Below are 20130 nucleotides of genomic sequence, written 5' to 3'. Positions count from 1 at the left end.
AAAAGTTGCAATTGAGCATAAGTCAGAAAAGCAACGTAAAGTGTACGTCAGGTATCAGCCAACCAGAATTGAGTGTTGAGAGACTTATGTTTACTTCTCTGACTCAAATTTGATCTCAACTTTTTAATATGCCACTGAGCCCAGCTTGCGAGAAAGGTGGTTATTGCTGGAGCTCTCAAATCAGTCCTTCTGTTTATAGATGCCTGTAACTCTCTCCAAATTACCAACCATCTGCCTTTTTTTATTGAATGTCAATTACAATTTCAGATGGTGGTTCTGACAAGGCTGATTAGCTTTATTTGCATTGTATGAATACATCATGTTTATCATGTTTCCAGATCAGAGGAAGAGGAAAACAAAATCATTTATTAAACCTGTTGAAGACTAGTCCCGAGTACACTTGGACAGGTACCTGTGGAAAACGTGTGTTTAAGCAAAGTCAGCCTGTCCTCAAAGGGTTAAAAACAAATATTGTGATCTGAGATGAAGATGTTTGTCAAGATCATGTCAAATTCTATGTTTCATGTGAATTTTTCAGTTGTTGTTTACTGTAAAACATGATATATTTGCGGCGTGAAATTGTCGCGAATTGGAGCCGACGGCCTTTTTTGTGGCATGAAATTTTCGCGAATCGCCGCTGACATTCAATGCATTTAGTGTGGACAAGAACTTTTATGTGCATTTGAGTTTTGCGAATCTTGGTGCTTGCAAAAATTTGCAAAAATGCACGCAAACATTCCTTGTTTTACAGTATTTCTTTGGGGATCTATGTATGTGTGCCTTTAAGTTACTACTTTCATGTCTGAAATGTTCCCTATGACTCAAAAAGTTGGCATAAATGATGCCAATAAATGGTATACTGCACTAGAGTTTGTATACTACTAGGCATGATGTCATGGTATGTTGCATTTGTCTCCATCTGCATTTTGTTTTCAATATTATTGACGTCATAGCAATGTTATGTTTCATCACGTGATGCTGTGAACAGGGTTTCACTAATGAGGATTAGAACAATGAAATAATTGTTAGACTTCCATCTTGCTAGAAAGGCACCAATGGCAATTGTGGTGAACTATGAAAATTTCACTAACTGGAGAAGTATCGCCCTTCAACTCCGCTTCCGGCCTACGAGGCGATTACACTGCCACTTTCCTGCAATCCACCCACCCTGAAGGCAACGATGATACGATGATAGTACAACGCGACTACGGTCTTGCCACATTTCCAGGCCGATGTGATGCACTCCTTTTCTGATGGCACCAATCGTATGATGAGATTTGTATGCTTATCGGGACTTTGTGCTACAAGTGGAGTGACTGTTAATAAAAAGACTGGGCTATTTTGGTAGCTCGAAAGACTGGGGGGGGGGGGGGGGGGGGGGGGGGGGGGGCCTCAAGGGCCCCCCCCTAAGATCTCGGCCGTGGATCGCGCGATCGCCGCGGAACTTTGCACAATGGTAGTGTGCGATGTAATATACAAGATCGTGTTTTAAATTTTAGAAAATAGTCTTCTTTTATTTTATTTTGATTAATTAGGATAATTTATGCGAGAAATCAGAATCTTTCATCTAAATCAGTAAATAAAGCTCCAAAAGTGCTCATTTTTGGTATAATTATTCTTTGTGGCATTCTTAGCAAATGTACTTGAAAAAAAATTCGGTATCAAAATTAATTTCTTATTTATTTTATTGTTTCATGAATTTCTTATGTATTTCTTTGTTTTTTCGACCTTTTGTTTTTGTTGTTTTTTGTAACAAAATTTGTCACAGACACTTTTTGAAGCATAATACTCCTAAAACAAACTAATTTTAGCCATTGAGAGTAAAATTAAACACGAATGGCAACTCACTGTCCGACCTCAATTTATTGAGATATAAATCAGGCTGCACAAACATTTCAGATACTGTAAAATGAGGAATGTTCGCATGCATTTTTATTGTGCGAGAGCCAAGATTCGCAAAATAAAAATGCACGCAAAAGTTCTTATCTACACTATTTGCTTTAAATGCCAGTGGCAATTTGCGAAAATTTCATGCCGCAAAGGAAGCCATCGGCTCCAATTCGTGAAAATTTCATGCCGCAGATATATCATGTTTTGCAGTATGATGGAGAAGATTTTAATTGATCAAGCCACGTTCTGTCAAGCTTTGTAGATTCTTGAGAATCAAAAAACGCAAAGCCATTTTTTCCCCACAATACTCCATAAATCAGGTTAGAATTCATAGGCAGCTTTGTCAGTGTACAATGAGTCAGATTTATGGATTTTGTATATTTTGCAACATTTTAGAGAAAATATTTGGAGAATATTTGGCGTAATTCAGTTTATATAGTCATAAAATATCACACTTGTCATGCTCAACCTGTTGAGGACGGGCTGAGTTTGCTACAACATGCATATCCCATAGACACTTGCCCAAGATACTTGGGACTCATCCTCAACGGGTTAATTCAGATATAAAATGTACCAGAACATCTCACTCTTTATGGCATATTGGTATAGATCTGTGAAAGATCAGAAGTCACATAATTATATACTCTTTTAAACTTGCCTAAAGTAATCCTATCCAGTATGGTTCACAGGCAACTTGCTGATGAGCCATAGACTTGTTGACCAGTCACTGCTTGCAAAAAGTATTTTGATAGTTTGCCAGATGTTATTCCCCTACGAACACACAATTTAATCAATAAGTGCTGTCTAGTAATGTGTTATTATGTGTCTTTATTTTGATTTTTCTTTTCATAACTTGGGAGTTGAATATAACTAGAGGAAAGGCTGGAACTCTGATGTTATCACCATGTGAGCCGGATATCTTATCTTTTCCTCTCTTTTTTTTTTTTTTTTTTTTTTTTTTTTGTTGTTAATGTAAGTTCTTCCTTCCGGACAATCTTGTATGGATTTCTTTCTTGGAACGCAGTTAGAATTTGTGATTCCGGGAAATGTGATAACTACTCTGAAATATTTGCAGGTCGTACACTGTACATGCACAGTCAATTTGAATTAGTCTATTATGAAGGGTTTCTTGTCACTGAAAAAAAAAATGGTGACTACGTGGGAGGAGGGTGCCCACATCGGTGCTTAAGTTAAATTTTTCACTCATGCCAATCTTAAATGCAAACCTTATTTTGTGAGACAAATCCTTGTGGCTGTCAGTTTGCCGACCAGACCACTTGATTCCTTCAGTGCAAATGTAATTGCACATGTCAATTTTGACATAAACTTGGGAATAACTGAACCCCTCCTCCGTTTAAATCCTCGAGTCCAGTGGTGGTTTCTAAATCTCACTGCTTATGATGGATGTGAGGTTGAAAAATGAGGGAAAGAATAGAGATATGGGAAAAAGTGCTGAGAAAGAGAGACATTAATTGGAGTATGTTTCTCTACTTTGTTCTGACAGCAAAACTTCCTTCCTGAGGCGGATCCTTGTGTGTTGTCAGTTTGCCAACAGACCACTTGAAAACTCAAAAAGTACCAGTATGTAGACATGTCAATTTGGATGTAACTTGAGAATAACCCTCCTACCCCCACCCCCAATCAAAGCTTAAAGTACATTGGTGCAACATACTGTAGCTTCTTGCATTTGTACAGTTTGTATCTGGTAAATTTCAGTCCTACACAGAGTGCAGTCTGATTTCCATAAAATCCTCATTGAAAAGAAAAAAAAAATGTGTAGATGTGGGTGTGTGTAACAGCAAGAAGTTATTATGTCAATTTTAAGTATTGTATCAAAAGACTTTGTAGACCTATTTTTATGGTCTCAAATATGGTCTTCTGTATTTTTGCCACATGAGGTACAGTGTAGCAGTGTGTAAGATTGTGCATGAAAACCTAGCTGAAACATTTCAAAAAATAGTCATTAGGAACATTAATTGATTACTTGGACTCAATCATGGAATGTGTACCAAATTTTAGGTTATTAGTGGAAAAATGAGCAAAGAAAATGGGATTCCATCGGGATTCGAACCCCAGACCTCCGGATGCTAGCTCGGTGCTCTAATGACTGAGCTATAAAAAGCCCTAGTTCAGTGTTCGTCCCAGAAACCCTAAATTCTCAATGCTCGGATGGTCAGAAGCTATAGCAGTGTGTTTGTGTGTGACACACACGCACACACACTTTAACCTGGCATAAACCCGAAGGGCAATTCAACTTGGGGATAAATGTGAGGGATCATCGAAGTGATGCAGCTTTTTGAGTATGTAACAAATGTAGACAAAAAGAAAACTGACAAGAAATTAACATAATTTATTTGTGGAAAAATGAGCAAAGAAAATGCAGTTAGGTTGGTCTGATTATCTCATCAAATTGGTCGCCATGGAGTTTAACCCCCCCCCCATTTTTTTTTCTTGGTCACACTCAAAGAAGGGGTAAGCTTTTTTTCCTGTGCACATGTGCATGTACATTTTACGAGATCCTACCAACAGCTGTATCATTAACAACCACAAATAGATTGATTCTAGGACGATGGGGCTCATGTTACAGCCTGTACAGGAACGTCTTAATGTCACATTTTTGTCCGACTCGCTGGCGACAATAAATGCCCCACTCTACCAGCAGATGTATTTCCTGTGGTCTGCGTTTCATGTACAAAGCCAGAATAACAACTTGAAAGGATGTATCCTATCATGTGATACGTGGGATTGGGATTCGCTGTTTACTGTTTAATCAAGATATTAACCCTCTGGTTCTGTAAATCTGTTGGGTTTCCACACAGCATCTATGGGTGCATTCAAGCGCTCTCTTAGACCCTGTTTACGGTGCGAGGCTTGGCCGCGGCCAAGCCTGCCTTCATTTCAGTGTAAACACGCAAAAGGCCAAATGCGGGGCCAAAATTGGCCGCGCATTTGGCCATGTTCTGGAGGTGGTCTCGGCCACGGCTCGGCGGCGGCTGAGCCCGGCCTTTTCTCAGTGTAAACGCAAACTGGGCCAAATGCGCGGCCAATTATTGTCTGGCTTCCAAACCCTCTGCCCGTACTATTTCGTTATTCAGGATATTAACCCCCTCAACGTCGAAAACTAGTATAGTTTAAGGCGGTTTTGTCCTGCAAAGGATTTTTCCTTTGGCAAAGGCCTTTGCCCGAACGGCGACTTCATCGCCATGGAATCCAGTTGGCAAAGGGTCTGAAAACCAGACTATACCAAATTGCGTTTGTTTGCAAGCAGAGTGCCACCACGACAAAATATTGAAAGGTTTGAATTAAAAGCGCGGCCAAGCCCGGCAGTGTAAACGGACAAAATTGCGGGGCTCGGCCCTGCAATTGAGGCTGGCCTCGGCGGCGGCTCGGCCCAGCCCCGCACTGTAAACGGGGTCTTAGAGGACGTGCCGTACCGTACCATACCCCGCGCCAGAGGAGCGCTCAGCTCCTACAGTGTGCTGTATCATACAATTCTGAGGCAAAAAGTGGACCACTTCTGGATGTGCTTGAAAAGCGTACCGTACCACGCCTGAAGTTGCCATGAGAAGAATGTACTTAACACACACTACAGTATGACATAATAAAAGAGTCGATTCTCTTTGTTAAGGACACCTGTAAGTAGCATAAGAATCTAAGAGGGAATGAGTTAATGCATCTTTCCAATAATAGTGATTTCATGTTGAGGTCTCCGTCAGTATGAGGAATAATTTGGTAGAGATGATAAAAATATGTTGACTGGAATTGATGTAGCATACCGTTATGATCATGTGGAACATCAAGGAGATACGGTACTATATTTATCAAATAGATTTCATGAAGTGAAAAGAACATTAAAGTGCCCCGACCTTTCCAAACTGTTTCAAATTCCCTGTATGATTTCATCTGACATCTTGAAGCAGTTTGTGCGTTTGTTTTTTTTTTTGCACATGTTTGTATGTGTGTGTATACCATTATTCTCCTGTTAATCTGGTCAAGCTCATCACTCAAGATCAACATTTTGTCAAGTAAAATGAACAAAAGACAGTGTGTCACATCTTTGATATTTTTTAATACCGTACCATCAAATCTTAGTGCCATTCCGTAAAGAAAATGTGAATAGCTACACAAGTGATACAGTAGTCATGTGCACAAGATAACTATTAGATACTCCTAGTATTATTCAGCTATGTCAAGTGAAATAAAGATTCAAGTTGCCAGTATTTTTGTTCACCATACATTGTACGCACATCTCAAAAATGTCACCTGAAATACACCATATTGGCACTATGCACAGTCTATCATAAATCCAGATGATACAATCTGAGCATGACATTACAATATCAGGAAATAAAGTTTCCAGAGTGTGCGATGATTGATATGTTGACATAAAACACTGATATGTTGACAAAAAACACAAGACTACCAGGTTTTTCTTCTCTTTTTTTTTTTCAGATTCATATATATGTCTACTTTCTGTCGGCTCTTCCTGTATTTTGTAGGGTGTTCTATTCCCAGTAGAGTGAAATATAAAGAGTATGTTGCACAGGGAGAGCATAGCAGTGTCATTTTATATTCCTTGCCCTTTTACTAGATGCCAGTATTATGAGGGAATGACAGCAATAAAATATAATGGATCATAAGATTTGCTCTACATTGATACACATCCTGCTTTCTGTCCTGGTTCAATGGCACATACAGGCTGTTTGCATTCGCCTGCCATTTTCTTACCAGCAGAAAGATAAGACTGTCTCCTGATAGTACATCAAAAAGTAAACATGTACACCATATCCTTGTAGTTTTCTTATTTTGTTTTGTATGTTTGTTTGTTTGTTTTTTGGAGGGTTTTTGTCGGTTTTTGCTTTTGCTTGGAGTCTTTCATGAAAGCACAGGAAGGGATCAAGAGGAATGCTATCTTTCCACGCGGACAAGTTTTGACAATAATCACTGATAGCAACAAATCTTGGACATGACACTATAAATCACTGAAATTTGATTCTCATCAATTTCTATCTTTAACTGTACTTTAATGTGTGCATTCACAGGGGTGGATCCAGGGAGGACCGCAACCGGCACATGCCCCCCCCCCTTTATTTTTTGTTGAAACAAAAGAAATAAAAAGAAAAATGGGGGAGGGGTGCGTGCGCCCCCCTTTAATTTTGTAAACACGCCCCCTCTTTACGGAATTCTTGGATCCGCCCCTGATTCATGTCGAGTATCAGTGACATCAGCTCTTATCATTATACCCCCGCCAAACGAAGTTTGAAGGGGGTATATAGGAATCAGCGGACGGTCGGTCGGGCGGTCGGTCGGGCGGTCGGGCGGTCGGGTCGGGCGGTCGGGTGGTCGGGCGGTCGGTCCGTTGCAAATCTTGCGTCGCGAACTACTTCCTCAGTTTTCAACCGATTCCCATAAAACTTGGCACAGATGTGTGCCTTGGGTTGTAGATGTGCAAGACGTATTTTTTGACAGTACCCAAAAGTACGTTGCCATGGTAACGGCATATTATGGGCAAAAATGGGTACAAATCTTGCGTCGCGAACTCCTCCCACAGTTTTTGATCAATTTTTATGAAATTAGGTACAGGTGTTCATCTGAATATGTTAATGTGCAAGACACATATTTCCACAGTGGCAAAAAGTGCGTTGCCATGGTAACGGCATGTTATTGGTAAAATATAGGGCAAAATGCTTCATGGCAAAACTGCTTCATCAGTGTTCTTCCAATGCTCATTGAATTCATATTGAATGTTTGTCTTAGGATATTGGTCAGCATGACACATTTCTTGACAGTGACAAAAAGTATGTTGCCATGGTAACAGCTCACATATTATGAGCCAAAATGATGGAAAATTTTGTGTTGCAAACTACTTCCTCAGTTTTTGCCCAATTTCCATGAAACTTGGTACAGATGTGTGCCTTTGGTTGTAGATGTGCAAGACGCATTTTTTGACAGTACCCGAAAGTACGTTGCCATGGTAACGGCATATTAATGGCAGAAGATCAAGGAAAGATCTTGCGGATTTAACTACTTCCTCAGTTTTTTGACCAAAGCTTATGAAATGTGGCACACACCTTGATCTTGGTGGGAAGATGTGGAAGACATATTTTTCGGACGTGTCGGAAGCTGCGTTGCCATGGTAACGGCATATAAATGGCAGAAGATCAAGGAAAGATCTTGCGGATTGAACTACTTCCTCTGTATTCGACTGAAGCTCATGAAATGTGGATCACACATTGGTCTTGGTGGGAAGATGTGCAAGACATATTTTTTGGACGTGTCGGAAGTTGCGTTGCCATGGTAACGGCATATTAATGGCGGAAGATCAAGGAAAGATCTTGTGGATTGAACTACTTCCTCAGTTTTTGACAAAAGCTTATGAAATGTGGCACACACAATAGTCTTGGTGGGAAGATGTGCAAGACATATTTTTCGGACATGTCGGAAGCTGCATTGCCATGGTAACGGCATTTAAATGGCAGAAGATCAAGGAAAGATCATTCCTTGGGTAAGACTGTCGTCACGGGGCGGGGGTATTAATCACCTTAAGTGATATTTCTAGTTGATATAGTTGTTATTATTGTCATCTCTGTTGTTGTTGTTCATACTTCTGCAAAAAGCATAAGGAGAAGTACAAATCATTGCTGCTACAGCTGCATTATTATCACTTTTTTATTGTTTATTCATTTAAAGCAAAATGTAAATCATTAGGTGATCCGAGAATCCTCTCGGATCACCTATTGTATCTGTACGGATTCTTTCTTTCTTTCTTTCTTTCTTTCTTTCTTTCTTTATTTCTGGACAAAAGTTGTGCAGAGGTTAGCTCAGAAAGTGCATTGCCTACCAATGTCAAACTTATACCATATATGTATCATGTCGCAAAGACGACAGCGCAAGTAAAATCATAGTGATCAGTCGACCGTGACGTCACTATGACGTCATTATATGAAAACACATTTTCATGCATATCTCATTAATGGAATGGAATATTTCAATGAAATTTACGTCACATATATTTCAAGTCAAGCGCATTCTACTCATATTCTCAAAATTCATTTTTATCTCAAAACGCGCGCGTACGCGCGCGTTGAAATATTTGTATGCTCAAATCCAGCTCAAATTTTTTTTGCACACGTTTCAGACCATTTGGAGCATTTTTTGAAAAATTGAAAAAATTGGACGGACGCGTACGCGCGCGCACATATACGCACGCACAGCTAATATGAAATAGAAATTTTCAATTTTTTCACACGGATCGGATGTCCGAAATTTCAAGGAATATTTCTACCAAGTTTCAAGTCGATCCGACTCAATATGACGTCATACGGGCCCGTCAAATTCAAAATTCCGCGCGTGCGTCAATGGGGATACACAGTGCAACTATGCCAAAAAACCGCCAATTTTAAATCGGATTTTACTCATCAGGATGGACGGTGACCCCCCATTTTCTTTACATATTCTGAAAGGTGATGAGTTGTACATGTCATTTCATGGGCTGGCTATGCTGATAAAATGATTAAAAGATATCAAATTTCTTAATAAAGTAAAAAAAGTAAATTTTCAAAATGACGTCATCAAATTTCAAGTTTACTCGAGCGTATCTCACTAATCCTTTGCCAATTGTCACCCAAATTTCAATATGTTGTAGCTTATGAAATGCTCTTTCATAAATGTAATTAAACAATTTTGATTTGATGACGACATCACCTCGAAAAAATGGATTGAAGGTAACCTTGTCAAATTTGACTAGTTTACGTGTAATCTCTATGGGAGTGCAATTTTTATGGAAATGAAAATTGACATGACTATCTTTATTGAGCACTAGCTCACTTATGCTTCGGTGAATTTCTCTAAGATTTTAATATGTTGTAGCTGAGATGTAGGGCTATCGTAAGTGTGCCCTTCGTTTTTTCATACGTTGTCGGGATCACGTTAAAAAACTTGGTTGAAATTAAAGTTTATCTTCGATGTATTGAAATATTTCTGTCTTTCTGCAACTTTCTTTGCAATAACTCAAGAAAAACAGCCCCTATCACCTTCATATTTTGCACATGTTTAGTTCATGTCACGAAAATTATTTCATAAAATTACAACTACTTGATCAGACGCCATCTTGGGTATGTAAATTAGGGTCAAAGGTCATAGATGTTTCATCCTGTATCTTGGTGAATACATGTCTTATCTTTCCCATATTTTGCACACGTAAAGACCATGTTACAGGGATCATTTCATAAAATAACCACTTTTTGCTCAGATGCCATCTTGTCTGTGCAAAGTGGGGTCAAAGGTCATATGTACTTCTTTTTCTATCTTTGCTATGACGTGTTATCTCTATGGGAGGGAATTTTTTAGATGTGAAAATTGACATGACTCTCTTTTTCGAGCACTAGCTCACTTATGCTTCGGTGAATTTCTCCCAGATTTTAGTATGTTGTAGCTGAGACTTTGGGCTATTGTAAGTGTGCCCTCTATTTTTTCATACGACGTCGGCATCACGTCGAAAAACTTGGTTGAAAATGGCACGAGGCTTCGATGCAGCGTCATTTTGCTTAATACACAGGGCCTATGGAGAATGAAATAGGTCATTGCGTAGCGCATCCGACTCGTAATCCTAAGGTCCCTGGTTCGAGGCTCACCCCTGCCAATATTTTTTTTTTAATTTTTTAAAACACTTTTTTCTTCTTTTTCTTTAGTTAATCTCAATCTCCCTTTCCTCATTTTATCTTTTTCTGATTTTTTATGCTTCTCCTTCAAATTTCTATAAAATAACATAATTTTTCTTTATTTTACTTTCTTTCTACTACTTTCTGTGCAATAGATGAACAACAACAATGGCTATCAATCCCATATTTTGCACATGTTTAGTACATGTCACGTACATTATTTCATAAAATAACAACTACTTGATCGGACACCATCTTGGGTATGTAAATTAGGGTCAAAGGTCATAAATGTTTCATCCTGTATCTTGGTGAATACATGTCCTATCTTTCCCATATTTGGCACACGCAAAGACCATGTTACAAGAATCATTTCATAAATTAATCACTTTTCGCTTAGACGCCATCTTGGGTGTGCAAAGTGAGGTCAAAGGTCAAATATACTTCATTCTGTATTTCCGTTAGTGTATACGGAATTCGGTAACAAAGATGGCAGGTCTCACTTGTTGTTGTTTTTTTGTCTCAAGAACCATGCCTTCAGTATGTAATGGCTATGAAGAATTACCATTTCTCAGTGGCGATGGGTGTATATATGATATATAATTGTGAATTTATATTGCGCAGTTTCTATGAAGCATATATAAATACTCAACTGCGCAAACTGTGTATGGTGCCAGTTGATTATAATCTTCACTGTCACTGCTTTCTGTGCAGATTGGCACAGATGCCTGGTACTGTAAAAGTGGATATTTTCGCGTGACTAATTTTTTGCGCTTGGCTGGGTAAGAAGAGTTTCGCGTTTTTTTTTAATCCGCGGAATCAAGACATCACGCACAGGACCGTATGGCAAGCAAAAATATTCGCGTGCTTTTATTTTCGCGCTAGTTTCTGGTTGCGCGAAATGTGCGAAAATTTCAATACTGCAAAAATTTCCACTTTTACGGTAACTAATTTTTGATGAGTAGAGATTACCTAAATCCGCTTTATACATAAGCCCTGTAGTGTCTCCTCTGGTGTATTAATACACCTGAGTGAGTTTGCTAACTTTATGGCTTGGTCAAATTTGAATGGGTCACTGAATGAAATGCCAATGATAAAGCACTTGACAAGTTAAGCTATGGAAAGTGTGTTGGCACATGAAGAGTGAATGCTGGCAGTCATGAAAGTCACAATGATATAGCCCTCTCCCCTTGCCCCACCCCTACCCTTTTCTGAAAATGAAAGAAATGTTTCCCCCCTCTTTGCAATCCATTTATCTTCATTTCATGTGATTTGACCTAAAAAAAAAGAGAAGATTGCCCAAACATGAAGAGATATTGAAAACCAGTCAGTTGCACATATCACTTTTTATGGTGTATAAACCGCGCCCCAGATTTTCGAATCCTGGAGGAAAAAAAAAAAACAACAACAACAACAACAACAACATCAACAACAACAACATCAACAACAACAACAAAAGTACCCTGTTCCAGTTCGTTATTCCAAAGGTTCTTTATTCCGAAGGTTGGTTAATTTGAAAGTGAAATAACTTTCACAATTCCAAAGGTTTGTTATAAAATCCAAAAATTAGATAAGGGTCATTATTTTGAAGGTTCATTATTCAAAATGAAGAGAGATTTGTTATTCTGAAGGTCCCTTAACCCAAAAATGAAAAAAAGAAAGAGAGAAGTTTGTAAATCCAAAAACAAATAAGACTGGTAGATTCTCACGGTTCGCTTGTATGCACCTCTTTTCATTTTCACATAAACAAACCATAGGCCCTATTTCATTTTTGGTTTTACAAACCTCCAGAATGATGAACCGTACTTTATTTTCAGATCAACACCTCTTCAGTATAATGAACATCACCCCCCCCCCCCCAAAAAAAAAAAAAAAAGTGTCAAATCATTCTTGTAATTCTTGATTTTCAAGACACAAATGCCAGGGTATACAGACATTTTTTTTCCTGTATTTTTTTTCTCTATGCAAATGCTCATTTCAATTTGATTTGATGCGTACAAGGAGGGATTTATATTTGTGTAAATACAGATCATGACTGTCAGGAAACGTTGCTTTAGTATCCTTTAATATTTATTCACTTTCTTGGGGATTTTTATAGGGACTTTGACTGAGAAAAAGCAGCAGAATAAATTGAAAAGATAAATCAACATGGAATTTTATTCTGATGAGTTTGGAGAAGTGTTGTCTGGTGAATCTAAGAAGTGTTGCTGTCACTTCGGAAAAGTCTCTTGATTCCGATTGCTAACTAACATCTTAATCTGCCAGATATGGAGGGAAATTGCACTGAAAGCCCTACAGGCACAGAGAAAAATGTAGGCTAATGACATCAGTGGAATTGGGTTTCACATTATCTGGTCTGCCAATGGGTCTATTTTTGTCATTCTAACTCTTTACTTTTAGCTCTGTCACTGGAAATAATTCACTCCAAATATCTGACTTTGCGACAATCTGACATAGATTTTCTGCTTTCTCGTCACATATGGTGTTTCCTGAAGTCATTACATGCAGAATTAGGAAGTATTTTCATTCTTGATTCAGCAAAGAGCCCTCTTGGGTATGTTCACGAGACAGCAGCGTTATCTCATAAATTTAGTAAATGCTGTGATAGTTCTTGTTTCATGCCTGTCTTCTTTTCTGAAAAGTCCTTCGGTATGAAGTTCTTCAATTGATAGATGCGACTGATTTCATTTACTTTCTATCTATACATTTTGTTTAAGGTTTCTAAAATATTGCATGATATATTGTGTGTGCACTCCCTAGAGTCCCGTGTCATTTTTGAAGAAGTCATAACTTGACCCGCCACAACAAAAGGATCCAAAAGTCGCTGAAGGCTGAGCCGAGGAAATGGAGTTTGAATTCAGATCATCAAAATCGGTCAAAACCATCAAATTTCTGTTTTGGGCATAATTTTGTAGTCTAATGTTTTGTCTATCATCTGCCAAAATTTTAAGCTAAATGAATAAAGGAAAGGCAAAAAATCAGTGTTTTGGGGGCCATGATTTCCAAACTTTCAACAGAACTGAAATGTGTCCGAAGATTTGGATTTAGCGCCGCACAAAGACTCCACCCCTAGCAACGAGGAAGCGATCTTACTGGTCAGTGCGTGGCATCTTAGTTACTGAATGGTCGTGCGGAGACAGCTGGTGCTAAGCTTGAATCAATATCGCAGAGGTTGCTAGGAGCATATCTTGTACTGTCAAGAGGTGAAAACTTTCTTACCTCCCCTTGATCACAATTGCATCGGAAGGAAAACTTTGAAGGCAGTTTTTTCGAAATGCTGATTCTTAGACCACTCAGCATAATCTCATTAAATCGTTGATATCTCTGCAACCAAGTACTTTTATGAGTCATATCATACATGAAATTTAAGTGGAAGAGTGAGGGAATAATGTCATGTCATTTTTAGAAACTCGACCTCCCCCGACTTTCGGATCCTTTTGTTGTAGCGGGTCACATATGTATCCATGTTTCATTCACATCGTCGTATCAGTGCCAAGTAAAAATAGCAAGGACTTCATGAACACACTATTCTATTCTGTTTGACAACCCCTCTACCCTGAAATTTCTTTTTCTCCTGCCCAACCCTTACCCCCTACCCCCCCCCCCCCAAAAAAAGAAAACCAGGGAGGGAAACACAAGAACAAGAGGGAATGCTAAATTGCCAGTCACAATCAACAGACTTGCAGATATGCAACATGTGTCTGTACATACTGTACGTACATTCATGTATCCAAAGACCTTGACATGATCACCTCTACCTCATGTAAATGTGCACATTCAATGAAGATGTCACCCAAGTCTGCTTAATGATGGGGAAGCCTCCATTTTTTTTTTTTTTTTTTTTTTTGGGGGGGGGGGGGAGGGTGGTGGAACTTTACGGTGAAGATCATCTTCCAATCCAATGTTGACTGTGATGACAGCTGCTAAGACATCCCTGACATCCTGTATATTATTCTAGCCTTCCATACAATCATAACAGTGCTGCATGCACAGCAGTTGATGCAGGGATTGATTAACTGCATCTGCACATTTACTGGAAGCCATTTTTTTTTCTCTCACAAAAAAAAACAACAACCCAGCCTCTGCCATATATAGGAGTGAGGAATGCTTGGTTCATTGAAGAGACCTAGGATGATCTGACCTGAATTTGTGAATTTGTGCGCTAGCTGAGAAGATCTCTATGTTGTCGCCATCAGATTAGCTGATGCTTTAAATGGCACCGATGCTTCACAAAAGATGCAGGTGTCGCATGATACTCTGGTGAGAGGACGGGCAGCAAAGGGATTTTCCCTGCACTGCTGTCGGAGGTCAACATTCAGAGGTTCCTTCTCGGTACATGCATATTATCTGATGTACCTTTAGGGGTGTGTTCGAGCGCTCTCCTTTTATAGCGAAATGTATCCTCCCGTACCCGCACCAGAGGAGCGCTGGAATGCTCCTAAAGTGTACCGTACTGTACTGAATCGAGCCAAGTGGACCACTTCCTGATGTGCTCCAAAAGGGTACCAAAAGCGTGTCAAAAGTTTGCATGTAAGAATGCGCGTAACATGCACATACACGTACGTCATAATGCGAAGAGTTCATTCTCTTTGTTCGGGACATCTGTAAGTACTTTAAGCGTGCCAGGTAAATTACCCTTTTGCTACAAAATGTGTGACCCCCTCTAAAAATAACTCATGAGGTACGCTTTCAACAGAGCGCTCGAACTCTCCAAATCTGGCACAGTTCAGTATTGTATGCTTTAGTTCAGGTTGCTGTGGTTCACTTTAGAGCGCTGGAACGTACTCTTGGTCATCATGTAGTGACAGAATGTGTGTGTGTTATTCTAAAAAGCCTTGTTTGTAAGAATGGATATTTTCGTCATTGAATACGCTATGTGACTATGTGACTCAGTGACAGTATCATGTAGAAATTGTGTCTTTTGAATATGGACCACTAAAAGAAATAGGGCACTTGTTTGGGTCCTTTGCTAAAGTGCCCCTTTTGGCGAGTGGGTGAAATATCTATTCCATTGCCCAGTCATGTATACTCAAGCTGCGCTCCTGAATGGATTAAAGCTACAGTGTATACTATAGAATATCAAGGCTGCCAACTTTGAGTGAGAGTCTGGAGTGAAAAACAGCCTGGAAGTGGAGCAATGGGGTGGGGGGGGGGGGGGTATGGAAGGGGATATTCCACCCCCTTTGACAATTTTACATTTCAAATGGTGCAGTGTGGTATATTAGTCATGATTTTGAAGTAACCAAAAAGCATGGAGATTCATAGATGGTCCAGTGCATTCGCTGCCCACCGGGATACTTACGAAAACCACGAATAGCACTGGTCAGCGAATTCATGCTTCGAAGCGTACGCACGTCACTATTACATGGCATCCTCCTGACAAGATTCTGCAGCTGTGTGTGTGTATTTACATGGAGATCAGTGATAAATCTGTACACAGTTCATGACAGGGATTCTCCGGATGTATATCCAAATCAGGCAAGCCTTCCCGCTCCATGAATCCCCACACTACAGTACATGTATGTCCCCCCCCCCCAAAAAAAAAAAAAAAAAAAAAAAAAATTACAATCAGATTTTCGAATTGATAACACCCAATATGATTGACCTGTGTAAATGCTACTTCAGTGTCTTAAAATATAACATTTTAGCTCTATTTCGCAGTAAACCCCATTCAATTTGGTGAAGCAATCACAGAGAAATGTAGATTGTCGTGTAAAGCATGTCATGAATCTGATTCTTCCAATTTTAGCACTTCGATGCTCTTGTGTGTGAATACAATAGACAGAACTTGGAGGGAAGAGATTCCTGACATGCTCTACAAAATTCCTAATTTCTCTTTGACCACTGAAGCAAATGGAATGGGGTTTTCAGTAATATGTGGGCAATGAGTTATATTTTCATACCCTGAATTTGTATTTAGATTGATTCACTATTTCTAAAGATATCGTAGCGGAGGGTCCCGTTAAGTAATTTTTTTTTTTTTTTTTTTTTTTTGGGGGGGGGGGGACATACGGTACAGGATCTCTAACTTGCTAACACAAACACAGCAGGTGTGCCTGCTGGAAAACCTTTGGACTGGGGGCACATCTAATGTTCAGAAGAATGTCAAGGATTTGGGAGACTTTTTTGAACTTTCTATTTTAGGGATTCAGCGTGAGAATTCGTTATTGTGAGACAGTTAGAATTGGGTGAATTGCGCGAGTTTCATGCAATCATTGGCTGCCTCGGGGTATTAGGAAATATATTCACTGTGTCTCATTCTTCATTCTGAGCCGGACAGAGTCTCGTGGGGGATATGTGTGACAATCAGCACAGCGTGTGCTTACTAATGAAATCCAAGTCATGGAAGAAGATGTCAAGATTTTGCATGATGGGGCGGGGCCATTCCAGATGTCAGTGTCCCCCTGGGGATAAGAAGAGGCTCTTAATTGTGGGGACGTCCATTACAATGGAAGAAGGCAACATCTAAAACTGCCCCACTACACTCTGTGTCGTGACTCACACACCATTAACCCAAATTGACATCAAGGGACCTTGTTAGGTGACATTACTGAGCATTAGTACACATTCATTTATGGGCTTCAATGTATTCTGTCATAACGGTGTCATATTTAGGGTGGAAAAAATTCCTTCAGCTCTTATGTAATTCCTTTCACCTTCTTTGTTTTTGTTTTTGTTTTGTTTTTCAGCCTGTCTTTTTCAGTTTTTCAGAGAGCCACCCTCTCATTTTCTGTAGGAAATCTGTGACACCAAGCCCATCTTAGAATATTTTTTTTTCCATCATAGAACAGACTGCCACATCACAAAAAGCTTAAATGACAAATCATTGACTTATTGCTTGGTTGTGCATTTTGGTTCTCAGTTATCCAAGCAACTGTTGGAGCCCAGCAGGGCTGGTCTTGAGAATTGTACTCTGCTTGATAGTTTATTTCAGTTGAGTGTAATTAGACCTTTTTAAGTCAATTTGTGCATTATTTGATGGTTCACAATTATCCAAGCAACCGTTAAAGCAAAGCAGGAGTGGTCTTGAATTGTACTACGCCTGATGGTTTATTTCAATTAAATGGAATAGGACCATTTCAAGTCAGTATGTACATCATTTGCATGTGTCCGTAAGAAAAGAAATTTATTTAAAAGAAAGCAAACATAGGGTGTACAACTTATACATAGCAGATCATGCCGTAATCACAATGTAAATGTTGCAGACCCAGAGGGCTTACAATAGGGCAAGTGATTGTGGAACATTGCAAATAAAACCTTGATCGGTTTTGTAGAGGCTGTTGCCACTGATTTATCCTGTGATATCATCACAACATACGCATGTACACGGCACTAAGTGCTTCTATGCAATACGTGTAAAACACAAAGCAAAGCTAGTGAAAAGTGGATAGGTACAATTTTCACATCAAAGAGGGATATGCAGAAGTAATTTGGTTGATATTTTGAAATTAATATACTTTTTTTTCGTGAAAGAAATTGTGCCTATTGACCGATTCGGGTTTGTTGAGGGCAGCAGACAATTTGTGGCACTGGGCGCAGCCATGAGCTTATTTTGAGGCGTCTTAGCCGATCCCCCCCTGCTCTCTCCCACCCCACAGGCTACATGTTTATCGCGCACTTGTAACAAAGGTTCGCGCATTTAGCAAGCATTCGCGCATTCAGTACGAGACGCCTATTGGCTAAAACAACCATGCATCCGTTTTTCATTCCATGCGCGGAAGGTGGTGGGGGAGAGGAGGGGGGGGGGGTCGGCTAAGATACCGCATAATGGCGCTGCCCATGCCAAAAATACACATAGCGCGTCACAGAATCGGTCAATAGAAAATACTATGACAAATATTCATGGTGAGGGATTCCTAATATCAAGACCAGTTTCAAGGGATGGCATTCATGACTTATTTCACTATAGAGTAAATCAAATCAAAAGTAACCCTCTTGGGATAGTACCGGAATGGCAAGTTTTCCTTTTTCAATATAGTGCTTGCAATATTGTAAGAGAGAATTTTTGACAGAAGATGTAAATTGCCTATCCAGAGGGATTTATTTTGTGGCTGGTGTTAGCATCAAATTAGCCTGGAAGCCCACAGGGGTTGATTTAGATCAATTTATATGAACCACGCGTGGCATGTCACTTGAAGGAAGACTACTATGTATTATGTTAAAGGTACTGTGTACAATTGGGAGCAGTGATTTGAAAAATGTTCTAGGTATCGCATTTGATGCATATTTGTGTATAGGTCAGTTGTATCAGAAAACATCCTACCATGTAACAATTTTGCAATAAAGCCTGAAATACAAGGAGATATCACTGTTTTTCTCGATAAACCACAACTGTAGATGGTTTAGTCTAGAAACATTTTTATTATAACTGTTGTTCACATTTTGTGTGTTCAACAATAATTAACATTAATTATACAGATTTAAATTTTAGATTGGTTGTTTCTATCCCTAACTTACATTTTAAAACCATTTTGTATTACACTAAAGGTGGGTTTTTGTTTCATCTGCAAATGGTAAATTATGCCTTTAAACGGATCCAAAGAATCGCTCCAGAGGTTGTAACAAGGAGAGAGCCGGCACTACAGAACTGCCCTTGATGTATTAATGATATTCATCAGTCGTGATGGGGACATCATTGCATCCGTGAGATCCGATGATGATGATGCGCCATGATTTGCATTTAAATAAATGGAGATTTCTGAGGATAATCAACTTGGTAATAAATCTGGCCAGAATAGATTAAAAATCGTGCTGATGCCACGGTGAAGTATGGTGACATTACTAAATCGGGTTTGCCAAGATGCATGCTGTACACATTGTAGTATTTCTGACCACGACAAATTGAAAACTTTTTTTTTTAATGTAGCCATGCATGATATGCTTGCAGATTTTGTTGTTGTTTGAAAGTAATTTGAAAAATTATGCAAGTGGGATTAGAGATATCTGACAGTTTGATTTACCAAGTGTCATCTACTCTTTGCTTGACAGCAGTATTTGTCAAAAGTAGATTTTAATTACAGGATGCCTGATACAACTGCAGAAGTGTCCCCTGCCGTTGACTATTCTGCGTTAGCTCTTCCCAATACCCCACCGCAACCTTTGTAAGATTCCGCACATTTCACATTGAGGAAGATGGGGAGAGAATTACTCACATGACAGTCCCATGCATTCTGTCGTGCCCGGTGCCCCTCTGAAGTGTGTCTTCAAAAACTTCTCCGGGATTGAGCGTGACTTGCTTACCCTTGTTTGCACACAGGCATGCTTTTCTTCCAAATAATCTGAAGATTGGATTCTGAAATTGGAGCTCCGTATGTATTCAGTTTGTGATCGAAGCGTGGGATTGTGGGATCGGGAGCAGTGAAAACTGAAGATGTCCGCTTGAAAGTTGTGCTGAATTTGCTCAAGAACTGGTCTTTAAGTGAAACAATCACTATTCTGTCTTGTTCACCTTAACTCTTAATGTGCCACATTCACACACCCAACTCAGTCGACGGCACACCAAGTTTGCATATTCTGCTCAAACACACAGACCCGCCCAAACCAATCAATAAATCGCCAAATGCCGCAGTACAATGAAAGTGTT

The sequence above is a fragment of the Diadema antillarum genome, unplaced genomic scaffold, assembly GCF_040938485.1.
Source record: "Diadema antillarum isolate AM-2024a unplaced genomic scaffold, OU_Dant_1.0 scf00000181, whole genome shotgun sequence".
NCBI lineage: Eukaryota > Metazoa > Echinodermata > Echinoidea > Diadematoida > Diadematidae > Diadema > Diadema antillarum.
This window is presented reverse-complemented; position numbering follows the sequence as displayed.